This window comes from Mirounga leonina, unplaced genomic scaffold (genome assembly GCF_011800145.1).
Source record: "Mirounga leonina isolate KUSES-001 unplaced genomic scaffold, KU_Mleo_1.0 Mir_128, whole genome shotgun sequence".
Classification (NCBI taxonomy): Eukaryota; Metazoa; Chordata; class Mammalia; order Carnivora; family Phocidae; genus Mirounga; species Mirounga leonina.
The window spans coordinates 33,757,021-33,779,329 of NW_023270320.1; the positions used below are offsets into that span (position 1 = coordinate 33,757,021).

Here is a 22,309-nt window from a genome sequence, read left to right on the forward strand (position 1 = left end):
AAATTCATCCCCTCCAAGTTATGTCCTCTTACCTACTGTACTATCTCCAGTTCCTACATTCTCTTAGTCAGCCCCCGCCTCTGCTGTCTTATGAGACAGCAATTATATTTTAAGCTTCCTAACAAACTAAGTAAACATGTAAAATAAGCACAAGCCATTGCTTATTCAAACAGGGCAAAATGAAGGATAAAATAAATGGCATTGCTCACAATTATTCTCTTTTATCTGCCTGTATCTGTCCTGTCTAAAGTCACGGTAAGTTAGGGGAGAGGACAGGGGTTGGGAAAGAGACTCAGGATGTGCACACAGGCCTCATGCTAAAGATGTTGTACAAGATGACAGAGATCTGGGACCATCTGTCTGCTTACCCGTACTATGAACAGATACTCCTCTTTTTTTTTTTTTTAAAGATTTTATTTATTTATTTGAGAGAGAGAGAATGAGAGACAGAGAGCACGAGAGGGAAGAGGGTCAGAGGGAGAAGCAGACCCCCTGCTGAGCAGGGAGCCCGATGCAGGACTCGATCGCGGGACTCAATCCCGGGACTCCAGGATCATGACCTGAGCCGAAGGCAGTCGCTTAACCAACTGAGCCACCCAGGCGCCCAACAGATACTCCTCTTGAGGCATCAGTTAGTAGAGGGCAGATGACAAAAATATTACATCATACAATCTGGGGGAGTTGTCCATCCCAACTAGATTAAAATTCTACATAAAAATGTCAAGAGGAAGTCTGAGTTAGAGAGCAGATAAAAAGTTTACCCAAGTGTGCTCTGAATCCTCAGAATGATTCTATATATTTAAAAGACTGCTACTTACAAGACCTTGGCTTCCAGCAATGGCAGACAAATGTGTACATACATACACAAACACACGCACACGTATATACACTTGCATACATACCATGTATGTACACACAAAACTCCAGTTCTCTAAGGACAACTAGAAAGGCTGGATAAAAATATATAAAATCTCAAACTAAAAAAAAGCCCCAAGAGAAACCCAAAGGGTCTAGCCAGGTATTTTTCCTGGCGGGGTGAGGGGTGGGAGGCAGGGAATGCTACTTTTTTCCCAATAAGATCTGCCTATAAAAGTAGTAGCTAAAATACTGAAAAGTTATGGAGAGTTTCAATAATCCCATAGGGCCTGAGGGAAAAAAACTGGAGTTCAGATGTTGCCAAAGAAAAAAGTGATCTAATACTGGCGTCTTTTCAGTGAGAACTACCTGGGTCTACATCTTAAGACTAAGAATGAAATAGAATTAGACCATCCCTTACAAAGACTGAGGCTCAGCTTCAAATAAATTCAATGACTGGATTCAGTTGATCTTCCTTACTCTACTACTTTCTAAAAGCAAAAGTATATATTCTCTCTGGAGGAAGATAACATTAAATTGTCAGGCTGGAAAGCAGTCAAGAAAATTCCAAAGCATAAAAGGCCCCTCTCTGAAGAGAGAGAACACACTAATAGTTTCACCTCTGACAAGGCCTGGAAGAAAGAGGTGACTGCCACAAAAGCAGGTAAGAAAAGAAATCAGATAAAATGGTAATTAATTCCCAAAGGCCAATGTGAACTACAGCATCAGTTTAGAATAACTAGATGCATGCTGAGTTTGCACTCAGTTGTAAGATCTTCTCCACAGACCTCAATTGCGTGCTTAGGAGAAAGACTGGGGGCAAATCAGGCATCGCCCCCCTCAGTGGCTCAGATATGCACGAAGCAAATGGCTTTAGACAGTTGACAGGCATGAAACACTGTATACATCCATGAATCCTTCAACTAGTAGGAAAGAGAAAAACACCCTCACTGCCAGGGACAATGGGGGAAGAGAAAAAGCAAACCTTATCTGCCTCCAGGAAGAGACAGAAAATCCTCCTTTCTGACCCCAGGTACTTTTGGGAGAAGGGAAGAGGCAAAAGCTGTCTGTCCCTGGGGGGTGGGCAGGAAGCCATCTCAGGCTCCCATCCTGTACCAAAACAAATCACAGATCTGCCATTTGGGGAGATGCAAAAAAATGGTCTCCTATTCAACACCCACCATAAATACAAAGTGCAGTTTGGAGGCCACAGAGAAGGGCTGGGGAGAGAAAGACACAAATCTCCCCCAAGAACCAGATTCCCCCAATCTGGGAGATAAAAATTGTAATACAGTCATATACTGGGATACTATGCGATAATTAAAATGAACTACGCACAACAAAACGGATAAACCCTACAATGTAGTAACGACTGAAAGTCAAACATGAAAGGATATATATTGCATGATTTCATTTTTAAAAAGCTTAAACACAAGCAAAGCTAATCTATACTATTAGAAGTTATGAGAGAATTTTCTTCAGGCAGAAGGAAGTAGTGACAGGAAGGAGACATGAGGGGGATTTCTAGAAAGCTTACAATGTTTCTTTTATGCTAATTATGCTAATGAGCACATTTTGCTGGTACAAAATACTAAACTGCACATTTCTGCTGTCACGTATATAATCTAAGTTTAGAAAATTACACGCTAAGAAGCCAGAGCAGTGTTTTCCAATACTAACAAAACTAAAAGGGGGAAAAACCCGAAATGAACTTGTCCACATATAGATATGGTATAATTGGATTATATTTCCTAATTTCACTTGGACACTTTATTCTTAGAGTTTTCAGCCTCACTTGCTATTCCCAGCCATCGTATTTCTGGACACATTAGCTTAAGTGTCTCTCCCTGAGATACAATACTAATACTTCTTTAATCCACAAAGTATTTTTTAGAAGCAATGACAGGGACAAGCAGATGAGGAAGATGGACATAAAGAATGATCTCACAACAAGAAATGAGGAAAAACTGATCTACCTTAAGAAGCTGAAGGGGACTGAGATGGACTACATTAGGATACATGTTTGGAGGTCCAAACGAATACCAATAGGGAATGTGATGATTGCCATGATCGTCCAAGTGGATGCCAAAAAAAGCATAAAGATATAAAGTGTTAATGGATAATAAGATTTAATACTGTGAAGATGTAAATTCCCTCAAAATTAATCTACAGATTCAATACATGCATGTTTGTTTGCATGTGTGTGCGTGTGTGTGTGTATAAATTAACAAGCTAATTCTAAAATTTATATGGATATGTAAATGGCCAAGAAAAGTCAAGGCAGCCTTGAAATAGATGAATAAGGCTGAAGGTTTACACTATTAGTTATCAATACTTCTTATAAAGCTATCATAATTAAGAGAGTGTGGTATTGATGTAAGGCTATGAAAATTCACTAATGGAGCACGGTTCGTCTAGAATAAACCCCTTCATATGCTGTTTATGATGAAGGTGACAATGTTGTACACTGAAGAAAGAATGGACATTTCAGTAATTGCTGTTGGTTGACTGAATACCCTTATGGAAGACACATAAAAATCTTCATCCCAATCTTACATAATACAAAAAAAAAAAGAGAGAGAGAAAAAAAGCACCAATACCAGAGAGACTGGAAATCTAAATATGTAAGGTAAAAGAAAGCTTTCAAAGAAAACTAATGAGAATATATTGTCTCTGGGGTAGAAAACGGTTTACTAAACAGGACACACCAAAGAAACACAAACCACAAAGGGAAAAAATTGACATATTTTTTATTACATTAAAATTACAAACTTATGTTCATCAAGACATCATTAAAAGAGTGAAAAGTAAGCTACAGAGTGGGAGAAAATATTAACAATACATATATTCAACAAAAAACTGGTTCACTACTACAAAAACAAAAACAAAAAAGGACTGGGAAGCCAATAGAAAAATGAACATAAGACTTTGGACAAAAGACAAAAGAACTCCATCATCACAAAAAGACAGCAGTGAACATATGAAAGTTGTCCATTATTATTGCAAATTAAAACCACAGAAATACTGCTACCATTTCCAACAGGAGGGCTAAAATGCACAATAGCACAAGTTGGCAAGATTGCAGAGTAATTGAAGCTCATATACTGCTCGTGGGAATGTAAATTGAAACAAACAATTTGGATAACTCACTGGCAGGATGCTCTAAGACTGACAAATATTTACCACATGACCCAGCATTTCACTCCTAAGCGTTAGCCAACAGCAGTGGGTATTATAGGTATCTATCTATGTTCACCAAAGACATGTATTATAATGTTCAGAGCACCTCTATCACAGGACCAAAGTGGAAACTGCTCAGATCTATAGTAACAGCAGAATGGGTAAATCACTGTGATATGTTCATACAATGGAACGGTTTGCAATAATGAGAATGAATGGTGACAACCCCAAGCAACCAAATAGATGAATCTCACAAACATAATGCTGATTGAAATAAGCTAGACACAAAGATAATATTATTATCATATTATTCCATTTACATAAAGCACAAAAACAGACAATATTTATCTATACTGCAAGAGGTCAGGACAGTGGTTATCCTTGGTGGAGGTTGTGAATGCTGGTAACATTCTGTTTATCCTTAAAAAAATCTAAAATCCAAAAAAAAATTCAGAGAAGAATTGCCTCTGGGTGATAGGTTTCTTTGGATCCTAGTTATCACAGCCAGTAAGTTCTTTTTTTTTTTTTTTTTTTAGTAAGTTCTTTTTAATGAATCTTCACATCCTGGAAGTTTGACCAAAGTTCCTAACTGGAATCTCTAAATTGATCTAGTCAAAAAATTAAAAATGACTTGCACTAAGGTAATCTAAGAAGTCTAAAATGTCCAGCACATATTATGATGTATCATAAATCAAATATTTTAGTTTTTTTAGACTATCTAATGGAATTCCAAGTTAACTGCTATTTAATAATTTGATTTTCTAAGAAAACCTATTTTGAGCAGTTTCTTAAATATACTGTATTTCTAAGATACATAAATGTAGTCTCTGTCAAAATTCAAAGAAAAGCATTTTCATTTTTTATGAAAGCGATTCTTTTTATGAAAGTGGACACAGCAGAAAGAGTATAATCAACTGTTCAAAATATCTGTATTTTTAGATAAGAGTGTATTTCTCTGTATACACGTCATCTTTGCCTTTGCTATTTCATAAGACCTAGAATAAATAAACGAATTCAAATGTCCTCTGAAAAACATTTCGTAAAATGTAGATGAATCAGTATTAGAGAAAATAATTTTAGAAATAGAAGAAAGTGTATTACTAAATTCTTTATTTGCCCAAATTCTGGACAGTAAAAAGCACTAGGACGTATTGTCTACTTGAAGAGCGAGGGCATACCGTTGGCAGCCCGCCCTTCAACGCTCCCCTGCACTTGACAGATGAAGGTGGAAGCCCCCGTAGATGTACTGCATCATCAGATGAGGGTTCCACTCAAGAATGGCACAACAGTGAACCTCTGAAAACTAGAGCCAGACCTCTGGGAACCTCTTGGACTTCATACCTCCAGGCTTTTTTTCTTTTTCATGTGAGAGAGAAATGGACTTCTATCTTGCTTAAGCCCCTGTTATTTTGCATTTCTTTATTATATTTAAGTAAACCTCAGGTAGGTGCTTAGATTGCATCATTTCCAAAGTCGTATTTTAGAAAGTAGAATTCGTCAGTAATGTCAGTTGGTTATAAACTTCTTAATTCTGCCTTTAAATACGAGTAACTACCATGCTTTCATGAGCACAGGCACACACTATAATTAAACTTCAGTCATTAATGTCTACCCTAATACAATACGCAGGCTGGTGTAGCCTATTTTGCTTTACCAAATGTATACCTGTGCAACCACCTCACTTGAGCGAGAAGCATCTTCATCTATTTCTACCTGCTGTATCAGAGTATTTCATTCATTCCAGCAAATATTCGGTGAGTGTTTATCATGGCTGGCCACTAATGCTGGTTACGAAAGATACAAAGATGAACAAGAAACAAACGGGGGGAAAAGTCCTTCTTCAAGAAGCTACGGTATTGGGAGAGCGAGACCTGACCAACAGCATCCCCACCGACCTCCTTCCCTGCCAACAGAAACCTAGAACGCCCAGGCGCAGGTGGAATTACAGTAATCTCAGGGACGGTGGGATCATTCCTATTCTAGGAGGTGAACGATGCTGGTCTAGACCAGTCGCACTAATATCGTCCTCCTGGGACAATTACTGCACTAAGTGTGGGCATGTGACTCAGCTTCAGCTGATGAAAGGGAGGCAGAATCCTCTGACGTCCTTCTCCCCCTGCTTTTGACCTGGACAACGACATGCTACTGTTGCTGCAGGAGCTATCCGGAATCCACAGCATAAAGGCCAAGAAAACTCCAGAAATGTTGCGATGCCAACATTATGACGCACTATCTTCACTTATTTTTTTTTTTAAATGTCTCTTTAAGTTACGGGTTTTCTGTTACTTACATTTCACTTCATTTCTGATAGACACAAATAAATGTATGAGACAATTTTCAGTAGCTGCTTTAATAGAGAATGAGCTAGGGCTTAGAGGAGCAGAAAGACAAATGTGCCCAAATCTACTTTAAGGGCTTAAGAAGGCTGTCCAAAAAAGAGGAAAGAGAGATGTGAACTTTTAGGCAAAAATTATTTTCCTATGCCTAAAGTATCATGGTACATGAGGAGAACAGTGATTTGTCCACTGGACAAGAAGGCAAAAGATAAATGATGGAAAATCATGTAGATCATGATCAGGATTGTGGATTTTATTTTCTATGTGACAGCGAGTCCTTGAAGCAGTTGAAGCATGGCGATAATGATATCAGATTTTCTGATTTGCAAATATTATCCTGGCACTCTGCGGAGGGCTACCGGGCAGCAAAACATAAAGAGGTAGGGGACAAACGATGAGGTTGAACTACTAGCCTGTGGGAAGTGAGCACCAGGGAGGACTCCAGGAAGACGGTTTCCCAGCTGCCTGGCCAAATGACGCGGCAGCACCCACTGAAAGGGGAAATTAGGGGGAGGACAGGCCCAGGGTAAAGCTCTACTGAGATATACTGTGGAATGTGTACACGACATGTGGGTAGCCATGCCTCAAAGTCACTGAGAAATAAAGATCAGGAGCCAAAAAATGAGAACCAGCTATAGGCAGGCATAGAGAGTATTTACATTACTGATAATTCATTCCTGGGTTCTATTTTTCTGACACTAATACATTTCTTAATTAGTTTGCATTTCATTACTTACATATTATAAAGTCCACAATGATTAAAGTGTGAGCATAACTAGAGAGATAAATAGCTGAATATAAGTTTAATTAAAACTTGTTAGGGCGCCTGGGTGGCTCAGTTGGTTAAGCGACTGCCTTCGGCTCAGGTCATGATCCTGGAGTCCCGGGATCGAGTCCCACATCGGGCTCCCTGCTCGGCGGGGAGTCTGCTTCTCCCTCTGACCCTCCTCCCTCTCATGCTGTCCGTCTCTCATTCTCTCTCTCTCAAATAAATAAATAAAATCTTAAAAAAAAAAAAAAAACTTGTTATACTTTCAGATTCCAAATAAGGAGTTTTGCTCCCCCAAGCTTCAAGGCTCAAAGCCCTATTTTGTTCACCAGCTCAATCTGCCCCAGTCGCCTGTGTTTTAGAGGGTAAGAGGTGTTCCAGCATTTCTAGCGGCTTCTATCAGAGTCTCGCACAGCGTCCCATCAAAACACAGCAGTGAACATCTGTTGTGTGCCTCCCCATCATCTTCCTTCCTTTCTTCCAGAAATAGTTCTACATTTTTGTTTGGTGACCGCCCCCCCCCCCCCCACCTCTGCTTTGGTTTAAGTGGAAGACCCGTCTGAACTAGAGCAGGTGGTTCAGATTTACACTAATCACTTCCCCGCTGTGGTGATGGCTCAATGACAAGAACAAAGCTTAAATGTGTCTAAGCATGAAACTTAGGACTTTTATAAGAACTACTCTATCCTCTGTCGACATGAGCCATGGTCAGCCTGAAATCAGAGCTAATGCAACCATCTTGCTCTCACGAGAAAACATCTAGAACTGCTGGGGGCTACTACCGAGAGTGTGAGAAAAGCCAGCACAGTAGAGGGGCTGAGTCACAAGAACAGTAAATGAGCACTGAAGTTAACTATGATACCAGCACTCTAACTTCAGACTTTTTAGTTATATGAATAGAAATACATGTGGTATTTTCTGTTGCTGGAAATCAAAGAATCCTAACTGGCTCTTCTAAGATCACAGAAAACACACACACACACACACACAGATACACACACCAAAAAACCTTCATAGCAGCACTCAAAACAAGGTCTCGGCATCATTCCTGTGAGGAATTCCCACTAAATACAAAAGTTCTCTAATTCTGTCATAGGTACTAGTGTCCTAGTGGATCATCCACGATACTGTTAGAAACTTAAAAAAGCCTTTCTCCCAAGAACTATGTATAAATTTACACTACCACTGCATCACTATCTGTCCCCCATTTAGAGAAACAAAATCTACGTCAATCAGAAAATTCCACCATGTCATGGGACCACAGAGCTGCCTCTGTCATTCCCCTCACGCACCTCTTCCCTGTCCTCTCCACTCAATCCGTGACCTCTACTACTCCTAGTAAGCAACTATAAAACAACAACAACAACAACAACAAAAACAAACCCAGTGACTAGAAAAGAAATGGGAGACAAATGGGAGATAAGAGAGTAACACTGTACTCTGAGAAGTATAACTCCTTAGTTATATATTACAGATGGAAGGAAAAAGCAAAAAGATATTTGTATGTTTGTATGTATTTTCCCCATCTATTTAGTCAAGGTAGAAAGGAGAAAATTCCATCTTAGGACAAAAGAACCATACTAGGTAATGAAAAGCATGCTAGATGATGGCAATTCAGGATATTGACATAAGTTTCTATCTATGTTGAGATTTCTATATTAATCAAATAGTGATATTTGGGCTGTCCAAGGAACTAGAGTTTGGGCCCACAGCAATCTGCATAGTGTCTTTTGGTTATCCTTTATGGGCATCCTCTCATTCAAGAATAAGAATGAGCACACTCCCAGCTAAGATAAAAAGGCTTTGGGACAAGATAGTCAAAATGATGATCATGAAGCAAATAAAAGGCAAGAGCAAAAGAAAGATCCACATCCGGCGCCTGGGTGGCTCAGTTGGTTAAGCGACTGCCTTCGGCTCAGGTCATGATCCTGGAGTCCCTGGATCGAGTCCCGCATCGGGCTCCCTGCTTGGCAGGGAGTCTGCTTCTCCTTCTGACCCTCCCCCCCCTCATGTACTCGCTCGCTCTCATTCTCTCTCTCTCAAATAAATAAAATCTTTAAAAAAAAAAAAAAGAAAGAAAGATCCACATCAAAGAGCAATAAAAGGCAGAATTCAAACTGCAAAAAAATAATAATAATAATAAAACAAAATTTCATATTAGTGATTTCAGAAAACAAGTAAAAAACTCAAAAACATTATGGAAAGGGATGCCTGGGTGGCTCAGTCGGTGAAGCGTCTGCCTCAGGCTCAGGTCCTGATCCCAGGGTCCTGGATCGAGTCCCGCATCAGGCTCTCTGCTCAGTGGGGAGCCTGCTTCTCCCTCCCCTTGCTGCTCTCCCTGCTTGTGCTTTCCCTCTGATAAATAAATAAAATCTTTAAAAAAAAAAATTATGAGAAAACAAAGATTTTTTTTTTTTAATTAGAGAGAAAATGAAACATACCAGTGTATGGGGGATGAAAACCCAAACTGCATATTATAAACTTGTTTAGAGAAGACTAAAGCACAAGTAAAATAACAGAAATAAAGGCAACAACCCAAGAAGTAGCCAAAGCAACATTACTTGAATTGAAAAAGACCCTGATTAGGGCTCTGAAAGTAGTCTTCTTATTTCAAGCAAAATATATTTTTTAAAAAGATCCATGCTTAGGTACATTAAGGCAAATTCAGGGGTTAATTTAGTTTTTTACAACTCTGTGAGTATCTAAGTAAAATTCTTAAAAATGTTATGTACAAATGCAGAGAATTCAGATTGATGTCATCTCTCACTACGGCACTGAACTCCACATATCAGTGGTACAATAACTACGTTAAATTCAACTACGATGACCTCACTATTCTATAAATGACCAAACCAAAATTCATGTGTGAATGGAAAACAAACAGAAAGACACTGTCATAGACACAAGGATTTAGAAGGCTATTTACCCATGTAATATTCCTTTTAAAATTACTTGAATAAAAATCACAGGCTTTTGGAAAAATGAATCAGAACAACTCAGATATAGAAGTTCATGTAATTTAAAAATACATTAAGCAAAGAAACCTGAATATCTAAGCTATATGGTTCTAAAAATGCATATATCAAAGGTAATTACTGAAAGAGAAGACCAATACTGTAAAAGTTAGGTATTTAAAATCTAATCTCGGTTTTCCCGAGATTGAGGAAAAGAAGAAAACAAAGGTATGCTAAATTTCTCATTTTACAAAGGTAATCAATAGACACAATTTGTTTCTTGATATTTAGAGAGAAATTGACTCAGTATTTTTACAATTTAAAAATAATCATCATGAAAAAAATCATGAAACATTAAATTTTAAATTATGTTAAAACAGACCATAAACAAGGTCAAAAGAAAAAAGACAAAAATATATAAACATATACATAACATCAATATGCAGAAAGTGATAATGAATCAATGACTTGAAAAAGTTCTCTGTAGTTAACTTAAAAGGCATGTTATAGTTATGTCCCTATGTTTAAAAATCCACATGTAATTTATATATATGTATAAACATATACACACAGACACATACACACACTTTAAAAACTAAGAGAATACACACCACAAGGTAAAGAGTTGGCTATTTAATAGCTGGAAATTTATTATTCCTTTGACTTATTTATATTTTCTAAAATTTCACTGATTCATTCAACAGTTATTAAGCACCAACTATGTGCCAGTCAGGCACTCATGAAAAAACTCTGCCAAACAGAGAAAAATCCTGCCCTTCCGCAGTTCTTATTCTTGTGGGAAGGAATGAGAGAATGAGCTAAGCAAGCAAGTAAATGACGTATATGAGAAGAGAATTTGTGGCTTGGAGAAGATAATGGAGGAAAAGAGGACAAGCAGTTCTGGAGACAGAGCTGGTGTGGGTGATACTGAGGGGATACTAAGCAAAGACTTGACAAGGATGAGAAGGGCAAAATATCCAGACGTCTGGTGTAAGGTGCAAAAGCACATGGAGCAGAAGGCATGGCCAAAGCAAAGGCAGAAACTGAAGCTCCTGGCCGGGTCGAGAAAGTGAGAAAAATCACTAAAAGGATATAAAAATGTATTCAAACATCAGAGACATATCAGGATGCAGAGATTCAAGGTAGTTTTGTTTAACTCACCTTTATAGTCTCCGGAATTTTGCAAATTTTCTTAATAGAACTATATTGATTATACTAATAAAAAAACAAAGAACAAGACCCTAAAAACTTCTCGCTGAAAAATCAGTGTTTAAAATTTGAATACATCTATGCTCAGAGCTATGCAAAAAAAAATTTATAATTATATAATCAATATGTGATCTTTATTTTTTTTTTAAAGATTTTATTTATTTATTTGACAGAGAGAGAGATAGCGAGAGCAGGAACACAAGCAGGGGGAGTGGGAGAGCGAGAAGCAGGCTTCCTGCTGAGCAGGGAGCCCGATGTGGGACTTGATCCCAGGACCCTGGGATCATGACCTGAGCCGAAGGCAAACGCTTAATGACTGAGCCACCCAGGCGCCCCAATATGTGACCTTTAGACAACACTTGGAAACTGCCAAAAAAAATGTGTTGTTTTTTTTTTTTTAATCAGCCATTGGCTCATTAACTTGAGATCCTCCTCCTCTGTCTAGTATCCATAATTCTAAATGACCACACAATTCTCACTGATATGTGGAGCCATGGATTATCAAGGATGAATGAAATTTTAAAACATCTCTAAATCAATGCATTTCAAAGTGTGGGTCTCAAGTCTCTTGCATCAGAATTAACTGAGAAACCCTAAACTTGCTATTCCTGGATCATATCCCAAAGATAGTGGGTCAGAATCTTATGGTAGAGCCTGGAAACCTGCTTTTTTTTTTTTTTAAGTTTTTATTTAAATTCTAGTTAGTTTACATATAGTGTAATATTGGTTTCAGGAGTAGAAGTCAGTGATTTATCACTTACATATAACACCCAGTGCTCATCACAACAAGTGCCCTCCTTAGTACCCATCACTCATTTAGCTCATCCCCCCATCCACCTCTCTCCATGAACCGTCAGTTTGTTCTCTATAGTTAGGCATCTCTTACAGGTTTGCCTCCCTCTTTTTTTCCCTTCCCTTATGCTCAGTTATTTCACGGAAACCTGCTTTTTAACATTACTCACAGATGATTTATATGCACAGTAAAGGTGGAGAACTACTTACATAGTTTAACGACAATAAAGATAATTTACCCGAAATACCGCCTCTGGAATCTCGTACTGACCAAGATTCAACTTTTAAATTTCTATCATTCCTAAATTTACCTTTCATGAGCTTGGCTGGGCAGTTTATCCAAACATGTCCATCATATGTCAGATCATAGTGTTCTTAAAAGCTTACATGGTAAAATAGGTCACAACAAGCACACGGTATTAACCTACGTTAAAATCCCGGATTAGGTAGCAAATAGAAAAGACTAAGGTCATTATAGTAGTTCTAGTTTGGACTCAGAAAATGACCACTTACACCAGTTCGAATTCCAGTTCAATCAGGAAAACACACGAGTTAAAGTCAGACCAAGACCCTGATTTAAAGATGCAGTGAAGTGAACGGAGTTATTTCATCATCTGCCTACACACCTATTCTACCATCCATCTGCACATTTATTTTTACACTTTCCTACACTCTAACCACCAAAATGAAAATTATATGGATTTGAGTTATGGAATTAGATTTCTCTAGGTAGTTGGAGGATTACAGAATCTCTTGAGCTGCAATGTGGGGATAACTTTTAATTTGACTGAAGAAGTAATCCATTTTTCTTGAATAGGATCATTTATATACCTTCAGTGTGACCATTCTGAGTCAGCTAAAGAAAAGTAGAGGAGGGGTGAAATCATATAAATTTTCACCCATAAACTAGTAAGTTAGAGGTAAATATTCCATTGACAGAGGCATTTTAATATAAGTATGTATTTGTCATAAAAAGATATAGGATTATTTCTTTATTAGGGCATGACAAAAATATATAGCCTTGTTTTTATAAATAGGATCATTCCTCCTGAATAAAGACTTGAGAAGCTATGCCATGAGTCATTTTGTAAACCTGAGGATCCCCACCCCCTTCTAATCAGTCTGCTTTTGTGGGTTGGATTTTTTATATGAGTTTTTGAAGTAGGGTGGGCCTTTACGCTTCTGTGAAAATCAGGATTTCCGTTTGGCAGAAGCTATTACTCGGACCGGCATTTTCTTCTTCTTGGCAAGGGGTATTAAAAATTATTTTGATGAGTCAATTTAGAAAAACCAGCAAAGGAAATCCAATGGTTTTAAAGCTTGAAAGCTTTAAAATGAACAGAAATAGCCCATATAAGTCACTAAATCCAAAAATGTCTTCAACGTACGCATTCATACATTGATAGAAGGCCTGAGATAAATCCTAAGGTTTGATAAGTGAAGGGTTGCATGGGCTAAGTCAGGACCAATGCAGATCAGATAGGTTGTTCATCTACTTGATGGCCCATCTGTCAAAAATTATGCCCTTGGCCAACATAAAACATCCCTTAAAGATGAACTAATGTAATTAATAATGAAGGTGAAACATTATGCCCAAAAAGCTACTATCAGATGTTATGAAATGTACCCACTATTATATTTTCAGGAATTCATTTATTCAGCAGTTCATGGTGCTCCCAAGTAAAGTTTCAAAAGTGGAATCATACAATGGCTATTACCAGCTCATGAGGTGACAGGGTCCAAGGGCATAATGTACCTTATCTCAGTACTTCCCAAACTCTACCTTGTTTAAGAAACACTTGAGGCTTAGTAAAACAGATTCTGACCCCTCCCTTAGAGCTTCTGATTGGCTAGGGACATGGCCTGAGAATCTGCATTTCTAACAAGCTCTAGGAGAGCTGCTGGTCGAAGGTACACTTTCAGTAACACTGTTCTAGATGGCATCTGGTACCAACGTGGCACGAAGTCTAGAAAATAAACATCTAGGGGCGCCTGGGTGGCTCAGTCGTTAAGCATCTGCCTTCGGCTCAGGTCATGGTCCCAGGGTCCCGGGATCGAGCCCCGCATCGGGCTCCCTGCTCAGCGGGAAGCCTGCTTCTCCCTCTCCCGTTTCCCCACTTGTGTTCCCTCTCTCGCTGTGTCTCTCTCTGTCAAATAAATAAATAAAATCTTTAAAAAACAAAAAAAAGAATTTCTACGATTCCTGGATCCCCAAGAAAATCACATAAGACTGCAGCAAAACTTAACTTGTATTAATGAGCAAATCAAAAAAAGGGAAATTGTGGGAAAACACTTTTTAACCAATATTTTAAGTAAAGTTTCTATATGAGACCAAACACATGTACAGTGTTCACTTTGTACAGTAATTATTTTAACAATATAGAATAAATATAAAAGTGACCTAATTCCTAACTACTCAAAGTTTTGAGTTAGCCATTTGAAAAAATGTAATGAAAGAGAAAATGATAGGGTGCCTGGGTGGCACACCCCTTGAGCGACTGACTCTTGATTTCGACTCAGGCCTTGGTCTCGGGGCTGTGGGATCGAGCCCCATGGCAGGCTCCCCACTCAGCACAGAGTCTGCTTGAGATTCTCTCTCCCTCTCCCCTGCCCCCTCCACCTCCCCTACCTACTCATGGGCTCTCTGTCTCCCTCTAAAATAAATAGCCCCCCCCCCAAAAAAGACAGAAAATGATGCTGATGACATATTTTGTGCTTCCTTAGGGAGCAGCGCAATGCTGTATCAGCTTTCCCACTGACTCATTTTGAGCAACATTATCATTATGTGTTTAGTGACCTCATCTACAAAATAAGGGTGTTAGATTAACTGGTCCCTAAGGATCCTTCCAGCTAACATTCCGAAATGACTCTTTGCTTACCTTAAAAATAAAATGTTAACCCTTCATGAAAACTCATTCATAATGTTTTATCTCAAAGGGCCAAATTTAATTAAATATTACCTGTTTCATATTAACCAATTGTTTAATTTTTAAGACTCCACATGGAGCTGTTTTACACTGAAAAAGGAAGGTTTTCCTACAGCACAAACATGAGGGTTCTGTGCAATGAGAATTATTTTCTACTTTCCAATTTGAAGTAAGTTTTTGTGTGTGAGATAAGAAATTGAACTTATTACATATAATTGCAAATGAGGCTGCCTGGGATATGGGTATATGCTCACAACCTAGTGTGTCAATAATCTGGAAGAAAATGATGAACCTAAGAAAAAAGAAAACTACTGAACTCCTCTATTGTGAGCTCTCAGTGGCTGAGCATTCGAATCTATAAACCAAGTATTGAACGTTGTAACATCCTCACCAAAGCGTGAAATATTATTTCTTACACCTCTTCAGAGTTTTCCTGAACATGACAATTATCAATTATCCCTATTAATAACAAATAACAGTGATAAATTATCTGCCATATGATCTTACGTAGAAGATTTGTATTACTGTCTAGTGTGTGTGTGTATGTATATATGTAATTAAAATGCAGAATTCCAGAGTTTTAAGAGGTAACTAGGCTAGAAAATCACACTGGGGACATGCATGTAAAGTATTAAAAAGCAAGACTTCTATCGTTATTGGTTTTTAAATTCACTCAAGCAGCTGATGATGTGACATTTGCATGACAAGGGCCACCTACAGTTTCAAATGTAGGCTGCCTTTTCTACAAAGTCTAGCCTATTTCAAATGTTTGAATTTTTCTTCAGTTATAGATCTAGTTTTTTTCTAGTCATTGAAATCAGGTAAAAACAACCTGAACCCTCTCCCCTAATGTGACAGCTCAGGTTTCACCATTACAACTTTTGAAATGTTTCTAATCAATCATGATGAGATATTCTCTTTCGATATATAAAGGCACAGGTCAAAGCTGGTCATTTTAAAATATGTCCCTACCAATATTTGTAACCAAAGTTACAAGTCCTTCTTGAACATTTTAAGTAACCTCAGGTAAGAAAAAAGATTTTGCTTTAGGTTTTATTTCTCTATAAATTCTTTGGGGGAGTTTCTCAAATTCTCTTCAGGCATCCACATCTCATTTCTTGCTCACAAATCTCCAGGAATGGTCTCATCAACAGTGAGAGAAGAATCTCCATGTGATTATCACAGAACACAGCGAGTCTTGAAAGTTGAAAAGAGCCAACCAATTCTTAGTTTAATATGTTTCTGATACAAAAGAAAAGAAGGCATCGGAGTTAATAAAGAAACCCCTCCCAAATTCCTAATATGATTCTTACGGATTAAAATACTCTGTTCCTGAAAACACACTAAAAACTGTATGACTTCACTCTAATCTTTCAATCTGCTAAGTAGAATAGATACACGAAATATAAATGGAGATAATTCGTCAATTCTACGAAGTAGTAGTAAAGCTTATATATACATCATTACCATGAATGGCTGAGTAAACTGGTTATTCAGTAATCTGATAAACTGTTACCTTTCTGGAATATACTAGATTTTAAGTAAATTCTGGAATATAGGAAGGAAATGTGAATCCTTCAAAATTGTTTGAATTTCATTTTAGTCTTCATTTCAGAGGTTAGGCAAAAAAAAAGAATTAATCTGGAGAATTTGAACAAATTCTATTGATTGTGATAACCCAATCATTTATGTTGGACTTCTAGTATCTATCAGGGTAAAACAAAGAAAAATACAACTGTTCCTAATTCTCTGAGTGATTTAAACACTCCCACTGGCTACTCTATGCCCAAGCTGAGGGCTACAGATAGAGGCTAGAGAAAACAACAAAAACATTCCAGCTCTCATAGTCCCTCTACTGGGAGCAGGGGATTTAAAAACATTTTTTTCCTAAGCTAAATTAATTTGTGGCTTTCTAATATATGGACTTATTATGTAATGAACGACAAAAATTTTAGTACACCAATATGTAGTAATAACAAATGAAGAACTTTTAAACTTTCGGGTAAATATATTTGATTTTTTTTCCCCAGAGATACCCACGTTCTTTACTATTTCTATAAACATTAGCACAGGAGAAAAAAATCAAATCAATGTAATAACATTCAATGAACCATTTTAATATAGTTTATGGAGCTCACTTAAATATATGATTTTTTATGTTGCATATAAAAAATAAACACAGCGCCCATTATATTTTGGGCTGTTCAGAAAGAAAGAATGAAAGAATGAATGAAAGAAAGAGGATTTTTCTTTCCATGTATGACCTTTGAAATAGACCACTGGTTTATTCCAATAGAGAAGACTTCTCAAGAACTCTTAATGCAATGATCTAAAACTAGCGTTTGTGACATTAATCTCTAGACAATCCACTAAAGTATGTTTCGCAAAATTTTGAGTTAACTGACAATTTTTCATAGTCACTTCATTCCTATTTTAATTTTAGATCATAGAACAGTAAAGACTGTCAGACCACTTGTCTCAGATTTCTGCCTTCACCCAGATAAGACATAACTATGCCCATTTTCTTGCACTCTTAAGCCAGTGAGACAGAATCTCAAAAGAACATAAAAAAGTGCTTTTTCCATAGTGGTTGTAATCACCGTAAGTGCAGCATCAGCTGCCCTCAAGCAGGGTAGTGAGAATATCCCAAACCTGCTGTGTTCTGTGATAATCACACGGAGATTATTCTCTCACTGTTGATGAGACCATTCCTGGAGACACATTTGTGACCGAGAGATACGGATACCTAAAAAGAATTTTAGAAGTTCCCCAAAGAATTTACTCTGTAGAGAAAACCTAAAGGAAACCCTTTTCTTACCTGATGTTACATTACTTAAAATATTCAAGAAGGGCTTGTAACTTTGGTTATAAAAATTGGTAGGGGAAAAGGAGTTCCTCTGAGGGGTATTTCTGAAATAGTGCAAGATTCAGAAACATAATCTCTCTCTTTAACCCTTGTTAAAGACTCCAATTAGGGGCGCCTGGGTGGCTCTGGCGTTAAGCGCCTGCCTTCAGCTCAGGTCATGATCCCAGGGTCCTGGGATCGAGCCCCGCATCGGGCTCCTTGCTCAGCAGGAAGCCTGCTTCTCCCTCTCCCACTCCCCCTGCTTGTGTTCCTGCTCTCGCTCTCTCTCTCTCTGTCAAATAAATAAAATCTTTAAAAAAAAAAGGTGGGTGGGTGCCTGGGTGGCTCAGTCGGTTCGGCGTCTGCCTTCGGCTCAGGTCATGATCCTGGAGTCCCTGGATCGAGTCCCGCATCGGGATCCCTGCTCGGCGGGGAGTCTGCTTCTCCCTCTGACCCTCCCCCCTCTCATGTGCTCTCTCTCTCTCATATAAATAAATAAAATCTTAAAAAAAAAAAAAGTTTAAAAAAATAAAAAGGCTCCAATTAATCAATCAGCAGAAGTTGCAAAAACAAGTGGGGAAGTTTTGGTACACAAAGTGATCACTCACTTTCATTCAAATCAATTGCTTTTAATATAGTAAATTTAAAAAGTCAGCTTAAATTTTGCTCCTTTTAATATGTGCCTGCAAAAATCTGGGGGGGGGGGTTGTGTATAGAAAAACAGTTAAGATTGTATTTTTATGATTTACCACATCCTATGCTTCTCCCATTCAATACTGTTTTTTCCGCAACACACTTCCATCTCACTCAAAGCCTTCTTGGTACAACCTGCCTATTAAGACCATCTTCAAAGCGGTGGGAAATCTACACAGAAGTGCCTGGCGGGCCTACAATCCAGACTCCGGGCATGCATATACTCAATAACCCTAAAAATCAGAATGTCTCTCTCAAAAGTTAGAATAATGGACAGTCCACACTCCAGGGGCAGCTCAGATACATACACGTTGGGGGCCGGTCGCGCCTCGTGACGAGCAGGTGCGCGGCCCTAAAACTCCGGGGATTCACGCGGCGGGCACGTCGCGCGCAAAGCCCGGGACCGCGCCCGTTCCCGCGACGCCGCGCCGCTTCCGAGACCCTCATTACGCCTGCGCCCGCCCGCTCTCCCCCGGCGCCCCGCGGGCTCCTTACCTGGAGGAGGCGGCCACCGCGCCGGCGGACAGCCGAAGGTGCTGAAGCGGGCGCGGCGGCGCGAGCACGGCCCGCGCGCTCCCCGGCCTGCCCCGCTGCTCCCCCGCTGCGTGCGTCGGGCTCCCGCGGCGGGGCGGCCGGACCGCGGCTTGCGTGGGGCGGGGAGGCGGCTCCGAGCGCCGGAGCGAGCGCCCGGGCTCTGCTGGGCACTCCCGGCGGGCCACGTGACGGGCACGCGGTCCCTGATTGGAGCGCCCGGCGGGTGGGCGGTGTGTGCCGGAGGTTGGTTACCTGGCAACGGGGAGTCTGCGCGGAGGACCCGGCGCCCAGGCATTGGGCGGGGCTGCTCAGGGTTTCCCGTGAGGCTCCAAGTGGAGGAAAGCGGTGAACCACCAGCGTTCCCATAACCTGCCGCGTTGCACCGACTGCGTCTGCACTTTCCGGGAAAATGAGTCGAATATACAGCAACCCACGCCGTCTCCTTGGGCGGCGTGGAGGAGGGCGCCGAGCCTCCTTGAGAGGCGGGCTGCACCCGGCTTGAGCTGTCTTCACCTGGAATGCGAATGAGTGTAGAATGCTGTTTCTCCTGCACCTCATTATTGGCTGATTGGGCTCAGGTAGCTCGGTGCGAGACTCCTTTGGAGGCAACTATTCGTCTTTATGAGTGGAGTTATGTGTAGTTAATACACCTGCCTTCAGTGTGTGCAAAACTAACATTTTCCTTGTGGAAATGCTTGGTACTGTCATTCATAATTTCTTCGTATCTCTGAAATACCTTCACTACTTACAGCCTTTATCAAACACACTGGAGAAAACGAGCCTTCATACATTCGGAACAAAATGTACTTAAGAACATTTATGGAGCTTTAATTATATGTCAGACTCTGGATAGTTAATAAATTAATAAACTAGTTCTCCAACCAGGGAAAGTCTCTGGACATAATCCCTACCCGTCTGTGCCGTAGATTTTTCTCCTCTTTTCTTCCAAAGTATTCTCTGCAGACCGTACCCTACCACAGCACCTAACATTCTGTTTTGCAAATTAAAATTTACCTAGAAGTTGCCTCTCCACATAGACAATACACTTGCTTAAAAGCTGGAATCCATTCTTACAAACTCTTGCCTACATTCTAACAAAGTGCTTGATGAATAGCAGATCTTCAATAACTGATGAATGGATAAATAAATTAGCACATGATCTACCAGAGAAAGTAGAGAGGGCAACAACGAAGTGTAATTCAACGTAGGTTCTGAAATACGGTTGTATAGAAGTCCTCTGTGAGGACTCTAGGAGGGAGACGTTTTCTCCCAGTGTATTCAGAGAAACTTGCAATAAGAGTGATGGTCGAGGGGCGCCTGGGTGATCCAGTCAGTTAAGCGTCTGCCTTCGGCTCAGGTCATGATCCTGGGTCCTGGGATGGAGCCCTGCATGGGGCTCCCTGCTCAGTGGGGAGCCTGCTTCTCCCTCGGCCTCTGCTCCTTGCTCGTGCTTACTCGCATGCATGCTCTCTCTCTTTCTCTCAAATAAGTAAATAAAATCTAAAAAAAAAAAAAAGTGATGTTTGAACAGGAACGTAATAAATAGATTTCACCTGAAGGAGAAGGGGAGCAGACTATGGAGCGGGGACAGCATGGCCAAAAGCACAAAATGGGGGAAACGCATGACTGATTTAAATGACTGACTTGATTGCCTTGCCTGGGAGGAAGTGAGAGTGGGTATCTAAGGATATGAGGGAAGAGAGAAATTAGCAAAAGATTAAACTGGAAAAATAAGACACCCAGATTGAGGAGGATACTGGACTTCCTGTTTATATTAGACTCTAACCCCTAAGATCAGGGCTTGAGGAAGGATACCCTGGAAATGTAGGAGGTAAAAAAGTGTATAGAAAAATGAAAGCATGATGGATTAGGAGAAAATGCAGTAGTTCATGGAAAAGATGCTAATGGCCTGAATTAAGACAATAAAAATAAGAATGATGAAGAGGGAAAACGATAAGAAACACTTCTGGGAGAATAGACTATCATTTTCATTTATGACTGATATTTGCTGCGGCCAGTGCTAAATAGTCGATAATACACATGGAGAGAAAGATTCGTCAAAGACAAAATGTCTAGCTTGGCCCATTAGTTGGATAGAAAAGTCTTTTATGTCTCATTTATTCAAAATTGCTCCAACCCTCCCGTTAAGAACCATGAAAGCAAATGAAACATTAGAAATTATCTGGTTATGCATTCACAGTTTAAAGATGAAGGTGCTGAGGCCTGGAAAGTTACAGAATTTGTCAAGGTCATACAGCTGTTAGTAGCAGAATTGATGTCATGAGCCCTGATTCTCAGTCAAGTACGCTTCTCCCTTTTCTGTGATTTGGTTCGTTAGTTTTAAAAGGGAAATTTAGGGGTACCTGGGTGGCTCAGTCGGTTAAGCGCCTGCCTTCGGCTCAGGTCATGATCCCGGGGTCCTGGGATCGAGCCCCGCATGGGGCTCCCTGCTCAGTGGGGAGTCTGCTTCTCCCTCTGTCCCTCCCCCTCTCCGGCTCTGTCTCTCACTTTCTCTCTCTCAAATAAATAAATAACAATCTTTAAAAAAAATAAATAAAATAAAAGGGAAGTTTAAACAATCGCAGATATAGTTAGATCAAGAACCCAGAGAAACGATACAACCTAATTCCTAAGGAAAAGATCTCTTTCCTCTGATTTTCATTCTTTATTCAACAAATATTGAATGTGATGCTCTTATCACACAAGTTCCAAAAAACTCGTCAGTCACTCAGGCTGACTGGCAGGTTCGGGGCAGTCATTAGTTCTTAACACTTAGAGTACACAGAGTTCTTCAGGATGAAATTTAAAGCAGAGTGATTAGGGGAATCGAGTGAGTCTGTTCACTTCATCTTCAAGGCTAGGCATGTTCTATGCGAACAGTGGCTACTGTCTTTTTAGTGGATATTCTAAATAAAAAACCAACCAGGAAGGACTTTTTAAACTTAAATTTTTGGAAAATTAAGCCAAAAGGCTTCAGAGTCACTTTTTAATAAAAAAAGCCCTTTCACACTAGTTTTGTTTGTTTTTTTAAAGATTTATTTATTGAGAGAGAGCGCGTGCTGAGGTGGGGCAGAGGGAGAGGGAGAGAGAGAATCTCAAACAGACTCTACTTTGAGCATGGAGCCTGATGTGGGGCGTGATCTCACGACTGAACTCACTGACTGAGCCACCCAGGTGCCCCTCACACTATTCTTTATGTAAAAATGGTAAGAGAA

The 22,309-nt window shown here is 39.7% G+C and overlaps 1 protein-coding gene across 2 annotated transcripts in view; it reads right to left on the reverse strand.

Annotated features, from left to right (window-relative positions):
- The window catches only part of WDR17 (WD repeat domain 17), a 105,214-nt gene extending 85,991 nt beyond the window's left edge, over positions 1–19,223 (reverse strand). The window contains exon 1 of one of the 2 annotated variants that reach the window (XM_035004297.1): positions 19,056–19,223. The gene's annotated coding sequence lies outside the window, so the exon portion shown is untranslated. The remainder of the gene's footprint in view (positions 1–19,055) is intronic. The other variant, XM_035004298.1, reaches the window with a different exon arrangement.
- Between the last annotated feature and the right edge of the window lie 3,086 nt (positions 19,224–22,309).